Source organism: Mizuhopecten yessoensis, unplaced genomic scaffold, assembly GCF_002113885.1.
Source record: "Mizuhopecten yessoensis strain PY_sf001 unplaced genomic scaffold, ASM211388v2 scaffold6459, whole genome shotgun sequence".
Taxonomy (NCBI): domain Eukaryota; kingdom Metazoa; phylum Mollusca; class Bivalvia; order Pectinida; family Pectinidae; genus Mizuhopecten; species Mizuhopecten yessoensis.
The window spans coordinates 90461-103825 of NW_018406560.1; the positions used below are offsets into that span (position 1 = coordinate 90461).

At 40.4% G+C, this 13365-nt stretch overlaps 1 long non-coding RNA gene across 2 annotated transcripts in view; it reads left to right on the forward strand.

Moving 5' to 3' along the window:
• The window catches only part of LOC110452198, a 64568-nt gene extending 63480 nt beyond the window's left edge, over positions 1-1088 (forward strand). For both annotated transcript variants that reach the window (XR_002463155.1, XR_002463156.1), the window contains one exon: positions 396-1088. This is a non-coding gene — a long non-coding RNA (uncharacterized LOC110452198). The remainder of the gene's footprint in view (positions 1-395) is intronic.
• Positions 1089-13365: the final 12277 nt, after the last annotated feature.

The following is a 13365-nucleotide window of genomic DNA, read 5'->3' on the forward strand; positions in this document are numbered from 1 at the left end:
GTTGGGTTATTCTGTGCCCCTGTAGGTTTAGGAGAGTTGGGTTATTCTGTGCCCCTGTAGGTTTGGGAGAGTTGGGTTATTCTGTGCCCCTGTAGGTTTAGGAGAGTTGGGTTATTCTGTGCCCCTGTAGGTTTAGGAGGGTTGGGTTATTCTGTGCCCCTGTAGGTTTAGGAGAGTTGGGTTCTTCTGTGCCCCTGTAGGTTAGGGAGGGTTGGGTTATTCTGTGCCCCTGTAGGTTTAGGAGGGTTGGGTTATTCTGTGCCCCTGTAGTTTAAGGAGAGTTGGGTTATTCTGTGCCCCTGTAGGTAGAAAACCCGGGGGTTTCTCCAGCTACTTTACAGATACAATACAGGCATCACAGATGAGAGTAATTTTGTTTTATTTTTATTTTGCAGGTTTAGTGACCTGAAAGTCTGGGGTCCCCTGTCTGTGAGACTGAAGCTCCTACACTTTTAACAGCTGACTGCTATATTGAACTTGGAGGGTATTGACGGAAGCCCCCTACATTGTTGGCGAGGTTTTGTCGGTGATGATACTTGGATCACCAGTGCCGAGAGGATCATCACCCAGCTTCCATTTGTTTCTGAGCCAACATGGCTGATGTACCAGGGGAAATACATTTATGGAGAAAACCACAATTATTAAACAAATGGCTCTCCCTGGCGACAGCAATGTAGAAGTGCACTGTAAGGGGCGGTCACTGACACCTTGATCACGGCTGCAGCAGCTGGACATTTGACCAGCTGAGGTCCACAACCTACAGGTTAAAGGAGATTTTCTTATCCGGCAAAGACAATAGTGTATACATCAACTCTGTTAAGAGGACTGGAAGGAAAACAGCAACTTTTTGGCTATCACCCAAGTCTGGATATTATCCCAGAATTAACTGAAGCTTGTCACTGGAGGTGGCTTGACATTGACATAAAAGCCCAATTACAGATTTGTCCTCAATTCCTGAAACTCTGTAACCTTGGCAACAGTCTGACATCAGTATGTTATCAAATATAATATCTACATTTCATAGATCATGATATCCCAAAAGAGCTGTACTCAGAAAGTAAAGAAAATAAAATCGGTTTATTTTTTAACATTTTTTGTTTAATTTTATTTCATTGCAGTTTAAGATTCGGGATGACTAATCAGATCTCAGATAAGAAATTATACAGAATTGGTCCCAATTAAGTGGGGTCAAAATCCTACATTTCTTGAATTGGTCAGCAACAGTGTGGTCATGAAGCCAATATACACAGCATTGGTTTCATTGTGGTCAATCTCCTGAGCTGGTATTGATCGGGGAGTTACCTATCTCAGTGGTCAATGTCCTACAAATCATTAACAACAGAAGATCAACATTTCCTCACTCCGAGTCTAAAACTCATCATCACCTGAATAAATATGCTGGTGTATTTCTTAACAGACAACAGAAACAGTCGTTTATTTGCTTTCATATTGCCTATGAACTGCATCTGAAAGCAATTTAATGCTTATATTTATGTGTTCATGTCTTTCTGTCCTTTAAAAAAAACAGTACAAAATAAGAAAAAAATTAAACCCCACATCCTATGTGCCTCTTGTCACTTGTTTTTCAAAAAAAGGACTTCTTCCATTAGACTGATTAGCTATTCTTCGTGGGCACTTTTCATAATTTTAATTTTGAATTTAAAAAAGTTTTAAAAGTTTCTCCTTCAGCGCTTTCTACAGGAACATGTCGCACTAAGAGTGAGACACTGACTCTTTACTGTTAGCGGTCAAAGTGAGGAGAGGCGAGACCTCAAATTCCCTAAAGTTCTAGTAATGCTGGAATAGAGACTGTGTCTGGGAGCGTTGTAGATACGTATCGGACTGCTGTCCGTGTTTATCCAGCGTGATGTAATCCCCATCATACATGTTACAATCAAAACTGTATAAAATAAACCTTTTCTCTCCTCTTACACACAGTCATGTTGTTTCAATTTACGCTGGCTAGATCAAAACAGAGACATGGAGCTCTAACTTAACGAGAATCTCAACCTCTGAGAGAAAAAAACCTTTAAGAAAGATATTAAAATTATTTTGATGCTGGAAAAATGCTTATGACCTTGGTGCCATCAGAGTTTTAACAGGACACAGTATGAAAAGTTCCCAGGAAGTACAAAGTTTCCTCAGAAGCAATGTCTGCCGTCTTATCTCTGAAGATCCCATTAGAATCACAGAAGAAAGCCGTCATACTATTAACAACACACGCCATCTATCACAAGGGTTACTGGGGGGGCCAAAACAATAATATCACACGGCGGCTAGGGGGCTCTCACAATCTTACAATGGAGGTGACTTGGGGGCCAAAACAGTTGTATCACTGAGTAAACTAGCGGGCTCTCACAATCTTACAGTGGTGGTGACTTGGGGGCTAAAACAATCATATTACAGAGTAATCTAGGGGGCCCTCACATTCTTACAACGGAAGTGACTCGGGGGGCAAAAAAATCGTATCAAGAAGTAAACTAGCGGGCTCTCACAATCTTACAATGGTGGTGACTCGGGGGCCAAAACAATCGTATCACGAGTCGGCAACGCTGTACGCGTATGTACAATAGTTGTTATATATGTACCGAAATGATACTTAGTCATAGATGTGCGAGAGTCTATGAACCCCTCATCTCGATTTAGAACTGGCCCACTGCGGCGTATCCAGATGGCTTCCCTTATCTGCAGCTTGAACAAATTGAGTTATCTCAGTCAATCACATGATTTTGGACAACTGGTACACATTTTACACCATCATGTGCATATGCTTCACTGGTCATTTGTCTGATGAAGGTGACAGTGTACATATCGTACTAGTCATCGAAACGTCACATAGAAAATCTTATTGGTTGTGTAAAAAGAACTTTTCATAAGTCTCAATAGAATTTACATGTAGTACAATAGAATATTATTGCTAGAGGAATGATATAATACAATTCATTTCTGTATTACATACTGATATACCATTGACTACCGGGGTACCTACCCATCCTGGCTTCCTGTAACTGGACATGTGACCTATAGGCTGTAAGTGATGTGTGATCCCATTTCTATGAGGGATCATATCACCACATTTAGCCTGATTTGGTATGTGCCATGTCAATCGTAATAACATAGCTTTGGGGTGTAGACTCAACTTCGTTCTAGGGGTCAGAATCAAGTTTCTAGACCAATGACCCTTTGGAATTATTGTTTTTCTGTGAATAAATTTCCTAGGTTGAGTAACACAAACTCACAAAAAAAAAATGTTCTAAAGGTCTTGAGAGTAATCAAGGCCAATATAAGAAATGTTCCTATCTCCCGGAGGGTAAAGACTGCCACAGGTATAAAACACCAATGATATGCTTGGCTGCCTCAGAATTATTATAAATGTATAGAATCAATTACAAAAAGATCATAAGCAGCTATCTGTTAACATAAAAGCAAACCTGTTGTTTTTATACCGCTGATTCATGTATGAACTGTCAAAAAGACTTCTCATTTGGGATTATAATTATTATGTGTTTTTTTATGACAACTTGTCTGGGGGATATATGAAGGACTAGTTCCTTAGATGTGACAACAACACTGTTGATAAGTAACGGACTTCATACAGGTACATCACCGGCATAGCTCACTGACCAGGTGAATACACCACAGGTAAGACATGAACAGGTAACATGTTGTCTACCTTAGATAAGTAAAACTGGTGGGAGAGAACCAGGTGAAAATTGGGGGGAGAACCATACAGTATACCTTAGACAGGTAAACAGGTGGGAGAGAACCATACAGTATACCTTAGACAGGGGAGAACCATACAGTATACCTTAGACAGGTAAAACAGGTGAAAATTGGGGGGAGAACCGTACAGTACACCTTAGACAGGTAAAACAGGTTAAAATTGGGGAAAACCATACAGTATACCTTAGACAGGTGAAAATTGGGGGAGAACCATACAGTATACCTTAGACAGGTGAAAATTGGGGGAGAACCATACAGTATACCTTAGACAGGTGAAAATTGGGGGAGAACCATACAGTATACCTTAGACAGGTGAAAATTGGGGGAGAACCATACAGTATACCTTAGACAGGTGAAAATTGGGGGAGAACCATACAGTATACCTTAGACAGGTGAAAATTGGGGGAGAACCATACAGTATACCTTAGACAGGTAAATCAGGTGAAAATTTAGGGGGAGCACCATACAGTTTACCTTTGACAGGTAAACTAAGGTAAAACAGGTGAAAATTTGGGGGAAGGGGGGGGGGCGGGTAGAGAGAACATGCTATAAAGGCAAATACATGGAGGGTTAGCTATAAGTTAATTTACAACATATGGTTTAAGAGTACACCTGTCTTTATATAACTGTTAGGCAAGGCCAAGTTACTGGACAAAAAGTAGTTAATAGGTTAGCACTATAATTATCGCAATTGAAGCTTCCTGCTATACAATCCTTTATTATTCACAGTTATCAACTTTAATGGTGACTATAATAATCATGTAAATTCTGCTATTCTTCAGATAATGAAAAACTGTTGCAGCACAAGGACGAGAGCAGGTGGAGACCGATCCTTGTAACTGAATGTTTTATCCTTCGCTCAAATTAATAGATTGATTGAAAATAATTAGTATTTATTAACAATTCAAGTTTAAAGGGAATTAAAAGATTCCCAAAGGGCCAAGTGAGCTTATGTCGTGGTGCGGGGTCCATCTGTCCGGCATCCTCTTTTTAATTGAAACAACTTAGTCTCCATAACCAAGAAGCCTAGGGTGATGATATTAGGCCAGTAGCATGCTGGAATAAAGGACTTCCAAGTTTGTTCAAATGTTTCTAAGTCATAGGAGTCAAATGGGTTTAAACCTGTTAATAGGTTGTTTTGAATAATTTATAGTCATAAATACTGATATTTTGCATGTACCTTTATTTTAGTCCTCTTTTTAAGTTACAAGTTTGAGAGTAATACCAGGTGAGCGATGAAAGGCCCATTGGACCTCTTGTTAAATTTACTGCAAAAACATTTTAGAGAAAAATTGAAAAGGTAAATTTTGGAAAAAATTGAACCCCTAAAAATCTGGTCCAGAAAATGGTTACTCACAACTGCAGATGTGTTAAACTAGTTCTTAAATCTCTGTGGTAACTTCAAAGCAAAGCCCATTGATTCTTTTATTTAATTGGTAATGTACAGGCCCAGGGAACATCTTGTTCACTTTGATTGGTAAATAAACAGGCCCATTGAATCTGTTGTTCAGATTTATTGGTAATTTATAGGCCAAGCGAATCTTTGGTTCAAAGTCATGGTAATTTACAGAACCAATTAACATTTTTTCACCTGAATGGTAACTTGAAGGGCCAGTGCAATCTTTGATCATTTTATTGGTATCATTTAAAGGCCTATATAAGTCTTGTTCAGTCAAACTGATAACTTACAGGCCCAGTAAACCTTTTGTCCATTTACAGGCCTATATAACCTCATGTTCAGTCAAACTGACAACGTACAAGTCCAGAAAACCTTTTGTCCATTTACAGGCCTATATCACCTCTTGTTCAGTCAAACTGATAACTTACAGGCCCATTAAACCGCTTGTTCCATCTAAGTAATATCTGACATACCCAAGGAACCTCTTTCCTGAATCTACAGGCCCATCAAACCTTATTTGTGTACCTGATTAAGGCTGACCCACATGTACATGTCAACAGCCTAGAATTTGCTACAGGGAAGAGTGAAGTGATGCTGGAAAAGTTGCTGCTATTGATCTGTGCATCACTAGGATCTACAGGCCAATGAAGGAAGCTGCTGACCAATGAGGTGACCACTTTAGTGTGAGGTCAATGACAGGGTGTCAACCTACCTGCGGGGATTACCTCCCTTGTTAATTGTGTTACACAAAGTCAACAGACTATACTGCCAGTATCCGGGTCAGGTTACTCCAATACCCAATACACCGCCATCAAAAGGATTCTCATTAAAATAAACCTATAAATAAACACAGCTCTACAAAGGAAACAGAATATTGACAGATTGAAACGCTAGTCACGTTTTGTAGGATACTGAACCGATATGTTTCACCTGTAGATGTATAAAGAAACAGATTTGTATGAGAATTTTTAGTTGGATACAATCAATGATTCAAATATATGTGTCACACATTTATTTAATTGCATTTAAATGAAAACATACCTACATTATAGTTAAAAAAAAATACCTACAAAAGTTATAAAACTGACTTCTATCATCTGTAAAACGGCATATATTAATTAACCTATGAAACTGACCTACATAACCTATAAAACAGACCTACATAACCTATAAAACTGACCTACATAACCTATAAAACAGACCTACATAAAGTATAAAACTGACCTACATAACCTATAAAACAGACCTACATCACCTATAAAACAGACCTACATAACCTATAAAACTGACCTACATCACCTATAAAACTGACCTACATAACCTATAAAACAGACCTACATAACCTATAAAACTGACCTTCATAACCTATAAAACTGACCTACATAACCTATAAAACAAACATATAAAACAGACCTACATAACCTATAAAACAGACCTACGTCAGACCTAGTTTAAGGACTGGGCATGAACCACGCCTTATACCAGCTGCCTAGGAAGTACTAGTAAAGTTTTGTTACCTGATTTCAAATTATATATAGAATCTTACATGAGTTTCCATTTCATTTGAGATTTATGAAACGAGTCTAAGAAGTTTTCAATTAAGCGAGCTAAATTGAAATATCGTGACGAGTTTCATCTATTTCATATGAAATGAAAACGAGTGTAAGACCTTTTTATCACATAATCAAGATTTGTGGCATTTATTCGTGTTAAACGACAATTTTCATGCAACCCTGAAATGTAAAATGCCGCCTTTCTGACTCTAGTGCGTAAGTATGTGACGTCATGTACTTGTCCTAGACGTGACGTCACAATTGAAACGATTGAAACTTGCAACCAATCACAGGGCTGATAGGTCATATTACATGGGTTAATGCGCAAATAAATATGACATGGATATATTCACTGGATTACAGTACATTATGTGATAAATGTGTATAACAGTTTGGAAATGGAAAGCCAGAGTCCAAAGCATTACAATCAGCTACGGTGGCTGGTTTGTGCCATCTCGTTGTTTTGGGGCGAACAGACGAAATTTAATCGTCTGTTGAGATCGCATTTGTTCTTCTTTTTTCGTCTTTCACTCCGAAAAGACTAAAGAAGAAAATTCAAATGTGAAAAGACGAACATAATGCACGCTTATAAGTCATCAGATCAAGTTTGCTTTCTTCAACGTGACGTAAGCAGAATAAACTTTAGAATCCTCCGTAGTGATATTATGTAACCTTGTGTTTCAATGAGGTCAATACTTGTAAAGGTCATGTTGTGAAGTCATGTTTGGGATCTGTTTCAGAATATTAAGTTGTGACTGTGTTACCACTTAAAGGTCAAACACGCCACGAGACTAATGGCCTTGACCTTGTTTCTAAATATCACACAGATACTCTTCTAAACAGCGTTTGCACACTTTGTTGTGAACGGCGTAAAAAGGTAATATAATTAAAACTGTTGCACTACTATTGACTTTAAAATTTCAAGCTTTCTATTTATCAAAACTGCTAAATAGTTCGGTCCGCGCTGTCCAAAAACAGTGTTGGCCGAGAGCCGTCTGGGTAGGGGGTGACAGTCTAGCTTTGCCGTACAACAAGGTGCTTTTCTGAAGCCGTGATTTGTAAGGTTAGGGTGGCGCTACTAGGGACCCCGGGAGGTCTATTCGTCTGAGTAACTCCTGCGAGTTTTTATGGCCCAGTTTGGAGCTTAAAATAGCCTGTCTGTTATCTACATGGAACCCAATGTAGACACACAACTCATATTTAGCTGAAATCGAAATTCTATCCGTGGGGGAAAAAAAATCGATATTCTTACGTAGAAGGAGAAATAAAAAGAGACGTTTATATGTATTTATATTTGTCGTTTACTGGTTACCACGAAGCTGTGAGATTCATGTCTGTAGCTAAATGTGTGTTTCAGAGTGTACTGTTTATGTTCCGAGCCGTGTGTTTTCTTTTGAGCAATATCTGGCCTCCGAACCCCGGCGCCAAGCGATATTTTATGAAAACAAACTTGTCCGATATGATCATAGTATATGAGGTCCGAGGGGTCTCCATCCATACGTTTTACTATGACGTAGGTAATCAATATGACGTCACGCCAGCATGCGCGTGCCCGTTCGACTGGTCATTCACTGAGTGGCGATCTCGGCCCACACGGTATGTAAATCTGATAGCGGTTGAGAGTTGGGAACTTTGCCATAATGTTCATATCGTTTAAGTCGTTAACCCGGGAAACTATCACTATATTTCAGTAAATAAGTCATGAAAATCACCAGATACATCAAACGCGCGGATGGACACTTGTTGTGGTACGCACACTTGCTAATTGCCTGGGGCGGATTGATACACAATAATTGTAACTTTATCTACACGACAATGAGCGATTGTGAAGGGTGGTCAATGACCTTGTCGCCCGAACTACTAGGTCGCTGGTTCTCTATCAATACATTGACCTGTATCTCCAATAATAGGCGCTTCTTACATCGCTACCTATACAGCGCACGCGTTCTATAACGGTCTCTATCAAGGGCAAGGTCGTACACTAGTACGTTTTCAATCGAGGAAATTACCAGTCTGACGTCAAACAGATTGAGCGTTATAATCCCGTGTTTATTTTGATCTAGCTCACTAACATAACAGCGTCGTGACTTCCCAGCAAATACAATGTTCTAGAGCATGTTTCATTGAGATGTGCCGATATTGGGCTGACTCGCTCTGACCCGCTGTACTTTTTGGAAACAATAACCGCCAGGGAATGTAAATTATTGATACTGTTCCAATGTTCTGGTGTACCCCCGTGTACCGAGCATATGACCCGACTGTACGTCCGTATCAGGCTCCACCCCACACCCATACACTGTACGTGTGTACTCACCGACCTATATCCACCTACAAAGTAACTCAAAGCACTCCCAAAGTACACGGTCGTGTAAAATTCTACCAAACAAAACAAAATTGAGTAGTTTTGCTGTCTATGTTCCTTGCAAAAAACCTAGACCTGTACAATGTTGCCCTGTGTTGGTGTATGTTTTACCTGGGCAGGTAAATTGCCTATAGATGTCTGTACCGGTTCTCCCGTGTTAATGACCACGCATTACATTGCCCATAAATAGGATATTTATATATATAGATGTGTGTGTTGTTCCGTGGTCTAAGTCGTGAAGTAAAACCCACCCTTCCAATGGCAAACATCTGACCTGTAATTATTTAATTTTACTATTTACCTACTTATAAGCTAACATATATAGGAAAGGTTGAGTTTCCCGTCGATCGGTATCCCAGACCAGAGAACGACCTTGACATTAAGTTGAGAATGACATGCGTTGATCTTTCAACTTAATAGGAAATCGGAAGTTTGGGCTTGCTGCGCTCTCTACAATTGTCAACCGGAATTGAAACACGACCGGAAGCTTCTTCGAACCGGAAGAACTATCTTTTGAGTTACGCCTATTCGGGCAGATTTCAGTTCCGGTAAACGTCGTCGACAAATGGATATGGTTATTTAGTAGCATGTATTTGCTCAGTATATCAGTGACTTGGATCAATTAGTGATTAATTTGGAATGCCATGGACGCTTTCGGTCACAAGGTGGACGAATAATTTACTATTTCTAATTAGGTATTACGGATGTGTATGTATTGTGGCTATCAATCTCAGCACTCGTGTCAGTCTGAGCAACAATGATGCCAAGGCGCCACCCATTTGTCCCGGTGTCTGTCTGGGATTGATGATGACGTCACAGGCCAATCGCTACCCAATGTCCGTCTGAGACGGGATAATTAGTTGATTATGTACACCGTCTATTGAGGTCAACTAGTTATCGGAACCACTTCCCTTCGATCCATCTTCTCCAAGCTCCCCGCCGCATGTTCGCGAGGTTCGGGCGATCTGTGCCCGGTGACGTCAGTTGCATCTACCTGTGGACTATCGATCTGTCGACGGTGCTATGAGCTGCTCCTCCCGCCCAGCACCACACTACACGGCTTCCGCTACACTGTAAACACATATACGGACCAAGGTCAAGAACGAGTTTACCGAATCAAAACAACTGAAGTGCGTTAGGTTCAGACTTTACTTAGCCCTGGACTTCACTTAGCCCCGGACTTCACTTAGCCCTCGACTATTTTTACTCCATTTTCGGATTAACTTTTACATTTCACCAAAAGCAAACAGAACTAACGATCTCGGAACCCGGAGCCTTCGCCCATTACGGGACATGTCAGTTACATCACTCTTTAAACGAGGCTGTCACGTCCAACAAGGGCTGGTATTGTGTCCTTCCCAAACACAGACACGCCCTTCACACCAATATAGACCCCCGGGCAGCCCCTAACACATCGCACAATCCAGCAACTATCCCAATTACTTAAATATTGAAATGTCACCAGTCGCACCTAAACGAACCAATGCAACAATATTGACGCCTTTCCTTGTCGGTCATTAGCGATATGACACCACTCGCCAGTCCGTGAGCTTAGCTTGCCAGATCTAGAATTGACCATTTGTTGGTCTTGGATGCGAACGGTTCCTCCCCTCGGCGTCACTACGGCGCTGGAGGTCTTCACACCGCTGAGTATCACTTCATTCGGCATCAAAGTCGCGAAATCTAAAACCGTTCTGTAGGTGTTATGTCTGAAACAACGCTACTGACCAGGACATGTGTGTGTTCTAACAACACATTATATCTGACAACAAAGTCACTTCGACAACCTCGCTCTTTTACACCCGGTAACCGTTTCAAAGCTTTGGTTTTCTTGAAGCTGACAAAAATCAGACAAACCAGGAACCGATTCAAGTAATCAATCAACATACTTTAAAACCTATCATCGTGCCAATTCACAAGTTACAGGTATCGTACCTGCTTACGAGAAAAGTTACAAGTATCGTACCTGCTTACGAGAAAAGTTACAAGTATCGTGCCTGCTTACGAGAAAAGTTACATGTATCGTACCAGCTTACGAGAAAAGTTACAGGTATCGTACCTGCTGACGAGAAAAGTAACAGGTATCGTCCCTACTGTCGAGAATGTTACAGGTATCGTGCCTGCTTCCGAGAAAAGTTACATGTATCGTACCTGCTTACGAGAAAAGTTACAAGTATCCTACCTGCTTACGAGAAAAGTTACAAGTATCGTACCTGCTTACGAGAAAAGTTACAAGTATCGTACCTGCTTACGAGAAAAGTTACATGTATCGTACCAGCTTACGAGAAAAGTTACATGTATCGTACCTGCTTACGAGAAAAGTTACATGTATCGTACCAGCTTACGAGAAAAGTTACATGTATCGTACCTGCTTACGAGAAAAGTTACATGTATCGTACATTCTGACGAGAAAAGTTACATGTATCGTACCAGCTTACGAGAAAAGTTACAGGTATCGTACCAGCTTACGAGAAAAGTTACAAGTATCGTACCTGCTTACGAGAAAAGTTACATGTATCTTACCTGCTTACGAGAAAAGTTACATGTATCGTACATTCTGACGAGAAAAGTAACATGTATCGTACCTGCTTACGAGAAAAGTTACATGTATCGTACATTCTGACGAGAAAAGTTACATGTATCGTACCAGCTTACGAGAAAAGTTACAGGTATCGTACCAGCTTACGAGAAAAGTTACAAGTATCGTACCTGCTTACGAGAAAAGTTACATGTATCTTACCTGCTTACGAGAAAAGTTACATGTATCGTACATTCTGACGAGAAAAGTAACATGTATCGTACCTGCTTACGAGAAAAGTTACATGTATCGTACATTCTGACGAGAAAAGTTACATGTATCGTACCAGCTTACGAGAAAAGTTACAGGTATCGTACCAGCTTACGAGAAAAGTTACAAGTATCGTACCTGCTTACGAGAAAAGTTACATGTATCTTACCTGCTTACGAGAAAAGTTACATGTATCGTACATTCTGACGAGAAAAGTAACATGTATCGTACCTGCTTACGAGAAAAGTTACATGTATCGTACATTCTGACGAGAAAAGTTACATGTATCGTACCAGCTTACGAGAAAAGTTACAGGTATCGTACCAGCTTACGAGAAAAGTTACAAGTATCGTACCTGCTTACGAGAAAAGTTACATGTATCTTACCTGCTTACGAGAAAAGTTACATGTATCGTACCAGCTTACGAGAAAAGCTACAGGTATCGTACCAGCTTACGAGAAAAGTTACAAGTATCGTACCTGCTTACGAGAAAAGTTACATGTATCGTACCAGCTTACGAGAAAAGTTACAGGTATCTTACCAGCTTACGAGAAAAGTTACAGGTATCGTACCTACTGACGAGAAAAGTAACAGGTATCGTACCTACTGACGAGAATGTTATAGGTATCGTACCTGTTGACGAGAATGTTACAGGTATCGTACCTACTGACGTGAATGTTACAGGTATCGTACCCACTGACGAGGATGTTACTGGTATCGTACCTACTGACGAGAATGTTACTGGTATCGTACCTACTGACGAGAATGTTATAGATATCGTACCTGTTGACGAGAATGTTACAGGTATCGTACCTACTGACGAGAATGTTACCTACTGACGAGAATGTTATAGGTATCGTACCTGTTGACGAGGATGTTACAGGTATCGTACCTACTGAGGTGAATGTTACAGGTATCGTACCCACTGATGAGAATGTTACTGGTATCGTACCTACTGACGAGAATGTTACAGGTATCGTGCCTACTGACGAGAAAGTTACAGGTATCGTACCTACTCACGAGAATGTTACTGGTATCGTACCTACTGACGAGAATGTTACTGGTATCGTACCTACTGACGAGAATGTTACTGGTATCGTACCTACTGACGAGAATGTTACAGGTATCGTGCCTACTGACGAGAATGTTACAGGTATCGTACCTACTGACGAGAATGTTACAGGTATCGTACCTACTGACGAGAATGTTACAGGTATCGTACCTACTGACGAGAATGTTACAGGTATCGTACCTACTGACGAGAATGTTACAGGTATCGTACCTACTGACGAGAATGTTACAGGTATCGTACCTACTGACGAGAATGTTACAGGTATCGTACCTACTGACGAGAATGTTACAGGTATCGTACCTACTGACGAGAATGTTACAGGTATCGTACCTACTGACGAGAATGTTACAGGTATCGTACCTACTGACGAGAATGTTACAGGTATCGTACCTACTGACGAGAATGTTACAGGTATCGTACCTACTGACGAGAATGTTACAGGTATCGTACCTACTGACGAGAATGTTA